Source organism: Rhinolophus hipposideros, assembly GCF_964194185.1.
Source record: "Rhinolophus hipposideros genome assembly, chromosome: 2".
NCBI classification, from domain to species: Eukaryota; Metazoa; Chordata; class Mammalia; order Chiroptera; family Rhinolophidae; genus Rhinolophus; species Rhinolophus hipposideros.
In genome coordinates, this window is record NC_138048.1 from 17,828,632 (window position 1) to 17,846,811 (window position 18,180).

At 34.6% G+C, this 18,180-nt stretch overlaps 1 protein-coding gene across 1 annotated transcript in view; it reads right to left on the reverse strand.

Annotated features, from left to right (window-relative positions):
* Positions 1-18,180, reverse strand: part of GBE1 (1,4-alpha-glucan branching enzyme 1) — a 262,701-nt gene that overhangs the window by 10,002 nt on the left and 234,519 nt on the right. The window lies entirely within an intron of this gene.

Here is an 18,180-nt window from a genome sequence, read left to right on the forward strand (position 1 = left end):
CTCCATAAGAAAATATACATTGGTACTTAGAAATCTTAAATTTCTTCTAGCCTAAGGAGGGATATACAGATGAGTTTGTTTTGTGTTTTGTTTCCTGTTGTGTAAATCTTGAATCTCAGAAATGTCTGCATGTTTTCATTACAGCAAAAATTAAAAGGACATATAGGTAACAACAATGGCCATCATTTTCATGCCTGAGGAAACTAGTCTGGGCAGGAGATTCAGATGGACTTGGAACGGGGACTTCTGCTGGGAGTGGTGGCTCCATTTCAGTCAATCCAGGTCGGTCTGAGTCAGAGTCAGACTGACAATCAACATATTAGTGTGTTTAAAAGAGAAAGAACAGAGAACGATTGAGATTCAAAAGATGACTGATGGGCACAAGCACATTCTAAAGTCACTCAGTATAGCTAGAAATGATTTGAGCATACCAATTTATATAATGGTAAAATATGGATAGTGAAAAGAACGAATTGGAGATGGAGTAAACAAATGAAGTATTCTGGAATGGCAGGAACTGTTACAATAAAATGTTAGCTTTGTTTCTCCTTCATCTTAGTTCATTAATACTTGTACAAATCTTCCAAAAGCAACAACAAAACCAAGAGTACAGGTTAGAGAACAATGTCCTAGGATACTTTTTAAAACTTTTGAAAGAGGATCAATTAGTCAATTCCTGGTTAACAACACAGATTAAAGCAATTATATCATCAAGAGCAGGGGATCACAACCTGTGGGATGACCATCACTGGCAGTGTAAGGGCTTTGCCAGCTCAGTAATTATTGTAAGGGACTGAGAAGCTATATGAGCATTAGGCATTGTCTGAAGACTGAACTCTTTTATTATACACATTCAATGCTGTGTTTCAAATAATATGCATGCTTTCTGATTAGTAAAATGCAGATTCATTTAAAAAGTCAGAGTTTATAGTAAGTTTTTGTCTATGTATTATCTCAATCAAGGATACTGAAAGAACAATTGTTGTATAACGATCCATGTCTTTTTGACATTGAAAGGGATCATCATACTTAAAATTGTTAGAATCTATTCACTTAATACATATAATTTGTAGCCATAAAGGAAAAGCTTGCAAAACCCATAATGAAAGTTTCAAACGTCAGATTAGACCTATTTCTCTGATCTATAATTGAAAAAAAAATTTTTGCTGTGGCTACTTTTGGAATTACCCTTTTGGAATTACTGTGTCTATGTTATCCAGGAAACACAATAGGTTCCTTTAAAAAATGCAAACCATAAACTCCAGAAAGTCCAATGATTTGAAACACTAATTAAAAATAATGATTGTGAAAGAGCTTTATCATTGCAAATTATTACCACATATTATTCAAGTATCAGGAATACCCCATCTTTTAGGAACACTGCTTAAAACAAAAATGTTTTCAAGAGGTTATTTTATCAACTGGATTTTTTTCTTGTTCTCCCACTCAGGCATTCCCTCACTCCCTCTTTCTAATGTGCATGTGTATGTGTGTACATGTGCATACACACATACACATACACATAAACATGTGCATACACACACACACACACACACACACGACATGGGACCAACATAGCACCCAAACCCCTCCCTTCAAACCCCCAACTTCCACTAAAAAAAAAAAAAATCTCTCAAAATATAATGCAGAGCCAATTTATACTTATTTTAATCTACCTTCTTTATATGGTTTTCAATTCCAGAGTAGATGGAATAAATTTAACAGGACCCCTCAACATGCCCTCTTTTATATACAGCTACCTCCCTACACCTAGCCGTGCCTTCTCGTAATAGGTTCTGAAGACATCTTAGAAAGTGATTTCGAGTGCTTTGAGTCACCAAGAAAGGTCAAACTATATACCCCTTTTTAAATCTATATTAGAAGAAAGTAGAATACACTGTCTTTATTCCCCTGTTCTCTTACTAAATAATACAATGTGTAAGGCACTGCACAAGATTTAAAAAACAACAACAAAAAAACACATGACTAAGACAGAGCCTTAGTTTACATGCAATTTACAGCCTGTAAGGAGATATCAGACATGCACAACAATGTCTACATATGAAGCAGAAAGCATTATTCAGTGCGAGGTGGAGCCAAGAAGAAAACATAGGACTGATAATCTGTATATAAAAAGTTTTGAAGGCTGGACTAGGCTGTTAAGATTTATTTTTGTAATTAAGTATGAGAATGCTGACGATTTGTGGGAAAGGTTATGACAATCAAGAAAATTAACCTGGAGGTTGGTGATAGAATAGGACAGACATGGGAAATCTTAAGTCAGAGAAACCAATCAGGAGTCTGACAATGGTCTCTGGATAATAATATGGCCTAACTCGGATAGACATAGATACATCAGTGAGACTTTGGGTATACAGCTAATGGTAGCAGATGGTGAGGAAACTGATTTTCAATTTGGGGAAACAGAAGTGGAAGGGGAGAACGGTTGTGCCCAAAGACACACAAGCAATTTAGTGGCAAAGCTGGGCTGTACACATAAGTCAAAGGTAAACCCAATTACCCTTCCCTCCACAAGTGGGCACCCATTTTATTGGTATGCTGAGAATCAGGCAAAGTGTTTTCATATGTAGTTTCTTGTTTAATTCTAAAATTGAGATTCTACAAATGACGATGCCAGGATGAACATGACACAAGAAGAATAAAGAAAAAAAGAGAAAGTGATACTTGTCTAAATGATTAATGAAATTTAAAAGATTGGCATTAGAGGACTGAATTTTTAACATTCCTTATGGATCTGAATATCTGTGAAGTTTCTTGCATTTGCCCTTGTTCCATTTCTTGTTCATTTGATTCATTTGATCATTTTATAGGTGAACACAAAATAGTGAATCAAAAAATTTACCTTGTTTAATTTTGGAAAATACAGTAGGGAAAGAATAATTGAATGACAGAATTATTTTATGGAGACTTGTTAAGAAGGAGATCAAACAGGTTCCTACCCCTTTGAATATCATTTTAAAGTACGATTTCTTATTTTAAATTCAAGAGCTTCCTAAGTATTTGATATATCTATCAACAGGTTGAAGCAGGTAAATTGTGATAAGCATTATTTTATAATCTATGTCCTTAAATTTGAACCAAGGAAGAGCCATGTTCTGAAGACCTGTACTAATAAGATTAAAGAACAGTGAAGGCATGAAGACTCTTAAATTCAATGGCTCTTCAAATACTTCAAAAGCTGCTGTGTTTGCTCAGCCACTTGATGAAGTGTCTGTTCAAAGTATAAGGATTTTGAAGTAAGAAGTACTATCATTTATATCATTCTGCACTAAACTCACTTCACTCCCACTGATGAAGCTAAGGAAATGTATTGTAAGATACAATCCCTGAGGTTTCAAACTGAGTGACAATAAAAGGGGTCCTCCAGTGACTAGATGACCATAAAGTTGGCAAAACTAGTAAGTTACCATGCATCTTTAGATCTAAGACATCAATAAAGAAAAAAAAATATATGTCACTACCAAGGCAATCTTTGTAAGGCACATCCTAATTGAAGACATGTTAAAATGTGAAAAAAAAAATACATCTTAAGAATTCATGAATACAAAATTAGTGAATACAAAATACTGGACTAAAATATTTACCTTGCTCAATTTTGGAAAATATAGTACGAAAAGGATGATAGAATGATAGACTATTTTATGGAGTTTTTTTTAAAGGAGATCAAATAGGTCCCTATCATTTGGATGTCATTTAAAACTATTTGAATATTTAGAAACAAAGAAAAAGCCAATGTCAGAAAACAGACTGGTGGTTGCCAGAGATGGGGGATGGGAGAAATGGGTGAAGGAGGTCAAAAGGTTCATATATATATATATATATATATATATATATATATATATATATACACACACATATATACACACACACACACATACACATTCACACATACACACTCGTATATATATACACACACATATATACACAGATATATACACCCATACATATATACACACATACACACTCATGTATGTATGTATATACATACATATATACACACACACAGACACACACAGACACACACACATATGTATGAATCTAGTATGTTAGTTTCAGATCTGAGTCTTTCATCACCCCACCAATACTGTTAGGATTGCAGTAACTTCTGGGAGCTGAGTGACTCCAGGAGAAAGAATCGCTATCAAAGGCAGAAAACATTAGATATGAAATTCTAAGGAACTGTGAACAAACATCCTGTGGAGTAAATACAGGTGCTGAAAACCAAGGAGATTTTATGTTTTTTAATAATCTCAAAATAACTAACCAGCACAGGACATGCACAACATTCTAATGTAACTTTTCCCTTTTGGTGCTTCAGGAATTGAATTTTACTGATTGCCGGATCTAATCCACAAAATCCTAGGTTATGGCTATATAGCATGCATTTCAAATAGATATCTCTTTACTTTAAAAATATAGCTAAATTATGCCTGGTTTGTTGTTCTGAACCACAGAAAGGGCCATATATTACAAATTTTAGTTGCTTTCTCTGCAACTCCAAATGTAGGCATACCAAAGAATTTTGACATGTTGCTGTGCATTTTGTAAATGCGTATGTGTGTTAGTGTGAGGTAGAGGAGTGTGTGTGTGAGTGTGTGTGTGTGTGTGTGTGTGTGAGAGAGAGAGAGAGAGAGAGAGAGAGAGAATCAGATTTAAGCATTTCCATCTTTCTGTGGTCTAGAATATATATTAACTTAAAAATTCATCACTGGAAATGAGTTCTGATATTTTAATTTTTTCAAACCCATTTTATGGTAATGTGGCATATGCTATTATGTTACTTTCAATGGTAAATATCCATTTATCTTTGTTCTCTCCTCGACGTTAGTTTAAAAAAATATCCCAATACTATAATAAATTAAAATAAAAACCAGAGAGTAATATGAAAATAGAGAATTTACTATTGATGCAGTCTAAGTATATTTTAAAATAAAGGGAATGCCAAATGAAACTTGTCTTCAAGGAGGCAATGTGTGTTTTGTTTTTGTTTTTGTTTTTGTTTAATCTAATGAGTTCTCAGTAAATGTTTGGTGTCCACAATAAAAGCAACATCTTCATGCATGAACTACATGTCCACTCACGTTTGTGAAGACTGTCTTCATTAAAAGTTTCAATGACAACCACACGTTTTATTTAAGTGTAAAACAGAAGTATATTTCTAGAATAATCTAGGATTTGCTCGTTTCATCAACAATAGGTTTCTGATTTTAGACCAAACCATATCTCCAATTCCTGATTTACTTCCTTGGCTACGGAGTTTTAAAAGCCATACAATACACAATAGCAATAAAATAAATTCAAAGAATGAGGGGATCAAATATGATTATCTACTGCATTAATGTATTGCTATGAAATGCATATTAATGCAAATTATTAATTTATTCTTGAGCATGCTTAGTGACACATCAGCAAACAGCAAATCAACTGATCATACAAAATACCAGTGCTATATATTTCTTTATGCAAACAGAAACAATATTCTAAATACTTCACAGAATCCTTTGACTAACCTAATTAGAACTCATCTTTGTTCTGCAAGATTATATAACTTGAACTAAAAAAATCATTGTTTCTCAATAACTCCAGAAAGAATAAAAAAGCCCACATTTCTAGCCTAACCTTTCTCAAAAAGTTGTTCTTTGAGTCATTAAAGGTTGCCCAAAGAACTTGTAAATTCAACTAACTATTTGGTAAAGCAACAATTATTTAGAACTGCGAAAGAAAAAAATAACAGATTTTTGTTCACCTTTTAACCAAATACTCTCATCGAAGTGAGTTTTGACCATACAGATTCAACGTTCCTTTTACAAACACACTGTGCTTTTGAACTCAAAATAACTTTACAGGCTACAAAGAAACACCTTTCCCCAAACTTACTCTAATACAGCCTTCAGTGGAGTCCAACCCAATATATGTAAATGGAAAGGATAATTGGAAACTTCAAAGTCCCTGAAAAATGACAATTATAAACAGTAAGTAAGCATCATCTGAGCCATTTCATGCAGACAGCGATAGGAAAAAACATCCTAAAACAGTGAAAATACGCTGGGCTGGAGGCATCCGTGGGCTTTGGGGTCCAATTACATTTTAATCCCAGTTCTGCCAATTATCAACTTTGTGTCTCTGAGCAAGTAACTGAACATCCTAGAGGCTGTTTCTTGTTGGTAAAAGGGAAGTACTACATCAGAGGGTTGGGAGGGCTAACTGAAGCAATCTACATCAAGTGTTGAACACAGTGTCGAGCACTGAAAAAATTCTCTGATTATTAGCTGCTGTTTACATTATTATTATTTTTATAGGCCCTGGAGCATTTAAATTGCTGTTTTAAGTGAAGAAAAAAGTAAAAGTGGGTCTATATTTTTCCCCCTAACTTACATTTACGCCCAACTTGGCCTCTTTGTCATTAATGACCTTTATTCCCATTCCCTTCTGCCATGTCTTTGTCCTTTCTAGAATCTAAACACGTTCCTGTTATATAAAAGATTTTAACTTTAAAGTTTAATGGGACTATATATCAAACTCTTTGAGTACTAGACACTTTTCGAAATTTAAAGGTTTTTTTTCTTTTTTTTCCCTAAAGGAAAATGCTGCTCAAACTTCTGAAAAAGACTAAGAAGCCAGCCTACCCTGAACACATTGAAAATTAAGTGCTTCCCCATACTCTCTTGTACTTGTCCGGCTTTTTCACTGTAGTGTTATCAACTTTTATCCTACTATATATTTAATTATTATAGTTTAACAGACTATAAATTTAATTATTATAGTTTTCTGTCTTTTAGTATTAAAATGCAATCTCTATAAGGGATTTCTGTCTTTCCCCACCCCCCTCCTTCCTTCCTCCTCGGATCTAAATTGGTACCTAGTATATTTATTAAGTGGATCTTTTTTTTTTTTTTCCTATTGTAATATCCTCTTTAGGTTTTGATCTATGCATGTTTTTGCTAAACTTAAAAAAAATATATTTAATACTATTTTGGCCATAAAAAGAAAAAAACATTGAGTTTTCTTCCCTTATTTCATGAGGTTAAAATTTCAGATCTGTACAATATAACTTCTAACACAATCCCATTTCATTATCTACAAAGTTCTACTTGGACATTATGAAAGGTTTTTTTTCTTCCATTTTAGAGAAGTCATGTCAGTTTGAAGCAATTAATTCTCAGGTGAATAACTCTGACTGATATGAGTCCTGGAGGTAGACATTTTATATAATTCTGAATTAAACTGGATAATGATTACATGTTTACTAAAGTCAGTATATACTCAATGACTTGCATTATCAACTTGACTAGTTAGCTTTCTCTATATAGATGATTGAACTTAAGCATAGAATATCAAAATGACTTGTCAAAATCACATATGTATCTATATGATTCGTAAAATCATATAGATACATATATATATAAAACTTGGCAGGCTCAAAATATGAACCTAGGTATAATATTTCTACCACTCTACTACCAACTGCCAGATAAAGACTGCAAAGCATATGAACATTAAAATACTTAATTTTGAACACTGACTATTTTGGTCTTGGTAGTAGAAATAGCGTTTTTCTTTATTTAAAACCATTAATCATTAGGAATCATTAGGAATATCAGAAAGTTAAGGTGTATTACTCTTTTTCTTTTAAGACCAAATAGAAAATAATAACACTATAGGGTTCACTCAGTGCTTCAGAAAGCTGAATGAGAAGCGGCTGAGCGAACGTCCCATAAAAAAGCTTGCAGATATGTCTATGTGTATGTGTGTATATGTGTGTGTATATGCGTGTGTGTGCGTGTGTATGTGTGTGTGCATGTACGTGTATATGTGTGTGTGCGCGTGCACACACCTGCATCACCTCTTCCAGTCATTCCTGAATACTCTGGACACCACAACTATCATAATTATACCTAGATTGGTGATTGTGAGGGAAAAGGTTCAAAGTAAACATTTCTCCATATGCACGCACACTCCCAAAATGCTTTAAACACACACATATACACACACAATTGCTAATAAATCTATTTTTCAGGGGTATAATGAATCTAATATAGTAGCTTGCAATCATCTTTAAAACAATCATATTGGTTTAAACTAATTAGGTGGACATGGAAAACGGTAATAAAAGAGTAAAGCTGTTAAGTTAGTTTTGCAAATTGCATGTTTGTACAATTCAAAATGAAATAAACAAATGTTTTGGTTATGATTCTCAAACATGATGATTTACATAATTCAAATGAGCAAAATCTCTGGCACATTTTAAATCACATTCTGTGTAGATTGAATTGTTTTCATAGTTACTTCACAAATGTGAGTTTTATTTACACTATCCAATTATTAGTAAAATCCCAAAGTGATGAAACTATTATAGTCATAAAAGTTAATCTAATCCAGTAAGATGATTCTATGTCTCCCTTAGGTAAGTCATCAGCCAGCCACCAGACAAACTATCACCAGGAAAAAATCTCCTACATTCAAAATGATTAAGACAAGAAAGGAAATATCTACAATTAAATGCTTCTAATGTATAAGTACAGGGACGTTCATTTCCCCAAATCTGTCCAAGACTGTGTCTATTGTGTGTGGTTGAAACAAATCAGCACTCCCACACTGTAAACCTATGCCCGCAACATGGGGCGATTGTGTATATCATTACTTCTACTACTTAAGGAAGAACACAAACAACAGCTTATCATGAAACCTGCTATAAGCAGAATTCTCATTTTTCACCTCTTCCTAAAGTGTTCTTTCCTCTATTTTACGGGATGGTTAGTCCAAAACCCCTTTTGTCCTCCAACATCCTTCAGTACCTATCAGGACACTTTATCAATCAGCACTTGAAGCTGAAATATGCTTAGGTTTATAATGCTGGTTTAATTTAAAAAAATCAGTAGTCACCTTTTTCACCAAAAAGTTATTTTACCCTTTTGTTTTCTTTAAAAATATTCCATTTAAATGGATCTGTGTTTCCGAGTGTCAGAAACTAGGATAGTATGACACTACATAAAGATGACATTTAATCAGAGGCACCATTACCTTTTACAAAGAAAAGCAGAGAAAACAAATAAATTCTAAGTAGTTATTGAAACATGTTTTACCTATTTTTTTAATTCTTTTTTGTTATTAAAATTTATTGCAGTGACAATTGTTAGTAAAGTTACACTGGGTGGTGAACACACAATGTGACATATACATGACATATTACGGAATTGTACAACTGAATCCTATGTGCTTTACCTATTTTAATGCCATTTCTACAGGGAAACAAAATGATGAATTATCTGGTGCACAAATGAAAAACTATGCAGAACTTAGGGGAACTAGAGTTAAATCACATGTATTCACTTACTAGAAATATGATCTTCTGAACATTATAAATCATTCTGATGCTCATATTCAGGTTGAAGAATACTTGCCTGATCGGCATCACTAAGGTGATATGAAGATAAGATGAGTCAATGTAAATAAAAATAAATAAGTAAAAATCCATACATTGTAAAGTGTTATGTAAATTTAACTTTTGGTAATAATTTGGAAAATGTGTCCTAAAATTTATCTCCTAACCCAATCAAATGTATTTAACTTAAATGGACTAAACCAGGTCATGTTAGAGTTCTACCTCTTAGAAACCTATGATTCTATACTGCCCAGTATTTCCTAACGGTCATTAAACACCACAAAATTATACCTGATGATTAAGGCACAGATCCAGGTATGAGGGGTGATTAGAGACCATCTTCACAGAGCTGACAGTTGAGGCCATGAGCATGTGTGTATTCATCAAGAGAAGAGAGCAAGGAAAGAAAATAAATGATTGGATTTGGATCTGAGGGGAAAAGATAACACAATGCAATGGTAGAGAGAAAAAGGAAATCAAGGTAGTGCTACAGCATATGGAGAAAGAGAAGTAAGGAAAAAGATGGACCGATAGTACAAAAGTGAGGAAAGTATTTAGCAGGGAGGGGAAGACTTTTAATTCCAAGGCTATAAATAAAAACAGAAACCATTTGGTGGCTGGGAACTGGGGAACAGGAAATGAAAAGAGTAAGACAAGAGGATGTAGGCAACAGAGGAGAAGTACCAAGTTTCCCCGAAAATAAGACCTAGCCGGACAATCAGTTCTAATGTGTCTTTTGGAGCAAAAGTTAGTATAAGACCTGGTCTTATTTTACTACAATATAAGACTGGGTCTTATATAATGTAAGACTGGCTCTTATATTAATTTTTGCTCCAAAAGACGCATTAGAGCTGATGGTCCTGCTAGGTCTTATTTTCGGGGAAACACGGTATCCACTCGTGTTGCCCTTTCATTTGCTTCCTTTTATTATCAAATTTCTAGTGCATTTTTGGAATGATGATGATGATGATGATGATGATGATGATGATGACAGCGAGGATGACCACTGCGAAAACAATTGCACGAACCACAATCACTCATACTGGGCTCACAGTACACGGAGGAACACTGTAGCTAAGCCCTTCACATGCATTAACTCATTTAATTCTGACAATAATTCTATTAGGTTGGTGCAAAAGTAATTGAGGTTTTTACAATTGTTTTTAAACTTTTAAACTGCAATTACTTTTGCACCAAGCTAACACAAGTAGGTTTTAAAGACGAGGAAACCAAAAAACAAAGAGGTTACTTCCATAATATGAACAAGTGGAAGAGACAGAACTTGAACCCTCAGATGGTCTTGTTTCAGAGCCCATGCTCTTAACTATGATCTTGGTAACAAGAGCAAATGTCTCTACGTTCACATGTGAGATCCAGAAATACATAATGTGGCCATACAAGTTAAATAAGTCTTTGGAGGATAAAAATATTAGGGCAAGAGAACAAACTGAAGAAAATAATGTTTCAGCATCAGAAAAGAATGCTACCACCAGTGAACTTATGTTTCTTTTGTCTGTTTTAGCTGGAAAAAAGGAAGACTGTTAGAAGGAAGGTAGAAAAGTAAAAACAGACCATCTCCTTCAATAATAAAGAGCTCATGGGGGGGAAAAAACACAGTATTTAAAATTTTGTTTTAATTAATGCTCCCATAATAAAACACTTATTGGTTGTCAATAAAAGGTAATATGCTTGTACTTCATTAAGTTATGCATTAATTAAATAATTTTTCTTGATAACATCTAAAGAATAATTTCCTTATCCAATAATTGATACCCATGGCTACCAAAAAAATCATAATTGATTTCATAAATTTCACAATTATATATTATGCATTTTTCCATATTAGGCCAACAAATACTACATTAATAGAATCAGAGATTGTTCTTACACATGGTTATACTGAAGTCAGTGTTTTCAATAACACATTAGTTTTCCAAGAACACTTCATTTTTTCCACTTTTCTCTGGAGAAACAGAAACTCTTCTTTTGGTTGTGGTATCCACATATTCTTAGGAGCCCTTCAATTATTATAGTGAACAAACAATTACATCATAGCTTAATTTAAAAACAAAAGTCTTCTGGGAGTATTCAGCTGCCATTTTCTAAATAAATGAAACACGACCACTGAGTTTGACCCTACGGGATTCTGAGTAAGAACAGCTTAACAGAAAATGATGGAAATGAAAATATCTCTCTTATAGAATATCCAAACAGCTTTCTGTCAGGCAGGAGATACACATTAGGGGGGGAAAAAGGGCAAATTTCTAATGAGATCCAGAAGGGAAAAGCAATGTAACATTCAGTATTAGAAATTTATTTTAGACACAGAATACTCTTGTTAAAAAAACACTGGCATCAGATATAAAGGTGAGAAATATAACTTATTTTTTTAAATAGAAGAGAACCATCTGTGTTGGACTGATTAATAAAGGACTATTTTAAAAGAAAGGTTAGATAAGAACTTTTTTCAGGCCAATGTTTTCACTGTAGATTTCCTTCTTCCATATCTGCAGTGCTGTTCCCTAGGAAAGGAAAAGATTCACTAAAAGAGATAATGAGTGTAAAGTGCTGCGGAGTGTAAGGTATATTAAGTTTGTACTAGATGGTAGATCTTATTATGAAAGTCTGTTTAGCAAGTATTCTGACAAAAGATTTTAGCATATGAATTTCAAATTCTACAAAATTATGATATATTTTATTCATAATATTTTATCAATTTTTCCTTTCTACTACTTATTAAATATCTGCTCTGATGGAAAAATAAATAGATTACAGTAATCTCTGTGATTTGTTTAATTTTAAACAACTTCAGGTTTTCTTTCACCCTTAGGTACTTGTATCCGCCATCTCTCCTTCCATCATCCATCTGCATATACACCCACCTACCCATCCATCATCCATCCATCCATCCATCTGAATGTCTGCCCATACCTCTTCATAATTATACAGCCACCCACCCATCCATCCATCCATCAAAATTTTAGCTTTACATTGTGAGTACCTAATATATTCTAACTAAAGGTATAATTATTAATACCCAGGTAAGACTCAGTCTTGCTATGTATCTTGAGTCAATTTCCATATAATGGTATCTCTCTTTAAAAATTGGTAAAATTGATTACCCTAGGCACAAATGTTCCCCCCATTACTGATACAATTGTAACTTAAGTATGTATTGTTTTCAAGTGTTATAATAATGTTTCTGATTTATTTTTCCCACAGAAGGACAATATAAAACAGAAATCTTGACTGAGCTGTTAGGTGAATTACTCTAACTAAAGAAGACCATCACTGAGCAACTCACCTATGAACCAAAAAAACAAACAAAAAAAGCAAACAAACAAACAAAAAAACCCATGAAATGTTGTTGAATATCTCAGAGTACTGAGACACTGAAGAGCACTCAGCTATTCAAAAACAAATAAGACAAAACAAAACAAAAAAACCCAGAAAATATCTCACAAAAAAACTTAAAACCATTTATGTGTAGTAAGGGCTTATTCATTATGGTCTATAGTTTTATGCATATATATTAAGCCAATCTAAAAGTGTTATAGCAGTTGCAATATTTTAATCATGCAAACTATTTTTACTTTGTGATTCATCTCAAATTCCTGGATAAAAAAATGACACTAAATCATAGACTTTTTATTGCCAGTGGATGTGGGGGTGTCCATCTGTCATTACAATTAAATCACAGGGATTGCTGAACAGAGTTTAACAAAGAAAAATGATCAGAAGGACCACTAGGTATTGTTTCCAAGCATTACTATCATCTTGAAACTAAAGAAGGCTAACTTATGTGATGAGTGTATATCATTTTGACGCTGAAGAATGAAAAGGAAGACGTATGTTAAATACAAAACTGCTAGTAGGATCAACTATCTCTGTTCACATAAAGAGCATCATCATTAAATTGCAGCAGGATACACACACATATACACACTCACACATACACACCCTCACACATATGCACACTCACACATATGCACACTCATATGCACACTCACACATGCACTCACACATATGCACACTCATATGCACACCCACACACACTCACACATATGCACTCACACATACACACACTCACACATATACACACTCGTGTGCACACCCACAAGCTCACACATATGCACACTCACACACACATATGCACACTCACACACACATACACACACACTCACACACATACACACACTCATACACAGACTCACACATATGCACACTCATATGCACTCACACATGCTCTCACACATGCACACTCATGCACACACACTCACACATATACACTCACACATACACACACACATATACACACTCATGTGCACACCCACACGCTCACACATATGCACACACACATACGCACTCACACACACATACACACTCACACACATACACACACTCATACACACATATGCACATTCACACACATACACACTCACACACACATGCACACTCATATGCACACCCACACACTCACCCACTCACGCACACACATATGCACATTCACACTCACACACACACACATACACTCACAAGAAAAAGAAACATGCTTGCATCTGCTGAAAGTCACTGTTGTAGATCTTTTCAGAAAACCCTGTATTTTTAAATTTTGTTTCTTTTACCAAAACATCTATACCCTGGAAAATTAGAAAGTTAAATTAAGGTGCTCTACTTTTTTAGTCCAGAAATTAATCTTCATATATAAAATTTTGATAGTATGTGTCATTTAGCTAACCCTACATTAAGTCCTTTGTTTTCATTTGTTGCATAAAGCATAAATTCTAATAAACACAGCGTTACATAACCAAGCTTCAAAGGCTTCTGTAAATTAAGCAACTCCCAGCAACATCTCTGCCTTCAGCCATCACACTCCAGTAAATCATCCAAGTGACCTTATTTGCTCATTAAAAACTCTGTGTATGGGTTGCAAATGTCAGAGTCTGAATTTACATTTTAAAAAGTACGTCTTGCGGCAGTTTAATGAAAGAATTTCAAAGATCTCAGGTCAAATCCAACTATTTACTCATCTGTTCCCTTAGCTTTAAATATTTTTAGCCTGGATTCACATATTCCTCACCAGCCACACTTGATGATCACTCCTCTTACCCTTTCAATATATCGTAACAGTTTCCAACACCATTTGGAAAGGGGGCTGCTATTACACTATTATTCCCACCCCCACCTCCACAGCATGCTGACAACATATTTCAAAACATTTGATTTTAGTGTTGTTTATGGTCTCAGAACATGAATGTGTGTATACCGAGACACACGCCTTATAAATAAGGCTCAATGCTTACTTTGAATACGATACAGTGAACTTCCATGGATACGATGCATCAGAGGGATTTTACTTGGAACACAGACCGTGACCTATTTATATTCTACTCTAGAATATGGAGAAATCACCATAATTGACCTGGGTATGTCCATTTTCCTTTTTTACTGAGGAAGATAGTGCCTGGGATCATAAGGAGAATTTCTGGAGAAGAATTTGTGGGCAATAATGGTGGGGTGCTGAGGCAAGTTAGCTGCTGAGAGAGAAGCTTGCTAGCGCCATGATTCTGTGTATAATTTTCTCATGCTACTGATTTCCCCAGAATCATATCAAAATTATTTTGAACATCATTAAATAAATCAAAGGTGATACTACTACTGCTACCACCGCCATCCACATGGCAGTACCCATGAACCGAAGCCATGAAGAGACTGAAAGAGAGCACATGGTATAGGAGAAAGCACATGGGCTTTGCAACACACCACTCAACCTTTATCAGCTGTGTGCTGACGGCGTGAGGTAGTTACGTAAAGTCCTCAGTTTACTGGTCTGTTACATGAGGCTAATACAACCTACCTTCCAGGGCGGCCAGAAATATTAAACTAGATACTTAATAAAGGCTCGCAAACAGAAGGATCTCAAAAGAGGTTCCCTACCACCCACACTGTCTCCGGCATAACTCAAAATGTAGCCTCATCACTTGTGTTATTCAGAATAGATCAGAAAGAGCAGTTTGCTGTTGCGGGCTTAGCAGTTTACCTACTGATCCAATGCTAATTTAATAATGTTCTAAGTGAAGAAATGTGACAAAATAAATATAATGTTTCTGATAATATAAAGGGCATTATGTTTCTTTCTTTACAGCTAAGCAATGTGAAATCATAAGCAAATATAATGCTTCAGGAAAGTGTATATTACCTTCCTAAGCATGAAACTGATAACCGACCTACTTACCCATTATATTTAGGTCTCAGTTCTGCACCACCCACATTGCTATCTACTTACTGTATTAAAGAATGTTGGTGATTATTACACTGAACATTACCACCTTAAACAAACAAACAAAAAAAGACCAGTGTAACAGTGTACAGGCAAAGAATTGTTGCTGCTGCTGGTATTTTCTAGAATACGGTTGTCAGTTCCTTTTGGCAGAAACAGTACTATGTCCTTCATCAGTTACCATGAAGACCACTTTCAAAACCTTAGTAATACAACTCAGAATTCCCTCTTAGTTTTCCAAATGTATCATCTTATTTTCAAGTAGTACTGTAAAGTACCCTTAAAGTACCTTGCCTGGCATTACTTCCAAAAGAGCTTCCCTTACAACAGTTTCTTAGGAATACAGTCACCACCTATTCTCCACAGATCTGAGTGAAAGCTGATGTCTTGCTATTTGATATATCAGTTCAAAAAACGGAACTGCTCAAGAATTCAGACATGTTACCTATTGCAGGCTTATATTTCATAGTGACAGAAGAAATTCGAATGACTTCTTTAGAAACTTTAAATTTGTTCTGGCACCAAATCCTGCTTTCCAGGAAATTAAAACTCTGATGAATTTCTCAACTTGATTAATACCTCCAATTGTGCCAAGGTGGATTCTTCACAGTGAGTATCTGTATTCAATTCACTGGTTCAGTAGTTGGAAATACCAAGGGCATAGAACACTTTGGGAAAGTCAGAAACGCAGCATGGAAATCCTAATGTTTTTATACTTTCCAAGTCTGAAATGCTTCTATAATGCTGAGTCATAATGTCGTTTAAAGGTATAAAAATAAAGTCAGAAACATGGAAGGCCAAAAAAAAAAAAAAGAGACTTGTAAAATACTAAGGATAATACCAAAGGACTCTTAAAGCTAAGCTTAAAACAACAAGTAGAAAGAACAATACATTTACTTTTTGCGTATGAAAGATGGTACAATCCTAACAGAGTAATAACAGACAACTATTGTACTTGAGTATTCTTTTATCTTCTCTATTAATAGGTTAGAGGCTAAAAACTGTGTGTGTGTGTGTGTGTGTGTGTGTGTGTGTGTGTGTGTATAGTGTTAAATTTGGAATTTTAGGCTGAAATAATTAACTGAATAAATAAAGGAATATGGGAGCTATGATATAACACTAGGGCACATAAAGGAAAACTAAAGATTTTTAGATTTTTATCAGAATGCAAATACAGTATGAGCAGAAAATGGGATGGCTGCCGGTAAAGCTAATGTAACTTTGACTATATCAATCAAAGAACAGTATCAAGATGAAGGGAGGTAATGGGGCCCCCTATGCCATACTTGCCAGACCATACCTGGAATGCAGTGCTGTTCATTATGGATATACAATTTAAGAGGAATGTGAACAATGCTGGGTGTATTTTCATAGGGGCACGTGGTGGTAAGAGGTCTGGAAAGTGTCTTGAGAACCTATGAAAGAAACCAGAGGTATTTGGTCTGGAAGAGGAATGACTAGGGAAGTGGTACAGTGAGGAGCGTGTGAAATAAATGCCTTTCTGATCTGAATAGCTGGCATGCAGAACAGGCATTACTCCTAGAACTAATGCATTTACATTTAATATATTTTGTTAACTACAAAATAAGTTTTTAATTGTTTACTGTGAAATAGTGAGATTCCTAGGAAAGTGTTCTAATGATGGTTAGTAATTATTTGTGGAGAAATTTATAGAAACTTCTGCATTGAAATGGGTCCCTAGCATACAAAACATCACAAAACCCAGGTGATTTTCTGAGTTCTAACTAGGCAGTAAGGCTGGAATTATAAACTTATAGTTACTTAGAAGGTGTGTTTTAAAGTACATCACAAATGCTCTCCTGTTCTCCTCTCCTCAAAAAAAAATATATCCTCATTATAAAAAACTTATTTCATTAGATATCTAGTCCATTAGATCTTATATTCATCTCGATTATTCACAGAGTATTATTAAAATGCAAATGTCCAAAGAGGAAGCAGTAATACATGGGAACTAGTCACAGCCTTTTGACAGAAAGACACGAATGAGAAAGGTAGCAAGAGCAAATAAGGGCCACGTGGGCACAGCTCCTTAGGAAACAAAATCCTTGTAGGAAAAGAACCAACAATATTTCTTTGAGGTTCTCCTAGAAATCCAATAGAGGACAGACGCTTCTAGGAAGAGCAGGCCCAATGTTCCAAGGCGTCTATATCATTACAGCTTCTAATGAGTATAGCTTCTTAAAGGGGTCACAGATGGGAAGCATTCATTGTTTGTGAACAGAGCGTTTCTGTAAAAGTGATGCCTATATAGACATTTAGACAAATCACTAAATTTCAGAAGACTCAATTTGTTCATCAAAACCAAACTAGACTTTCTCAGAAACTGTACCTTTGTATCACTAAATAAAATTAACTTTGGGTGGGTTCTACTGTGTTAGTATATGTGTTTTCATTGAATAATATTTATTAAAGTTCAAATAGGAGATCAACACAGCTTGGACCAAGATTTTTCTTCAAAACACTATCATTGAAATGC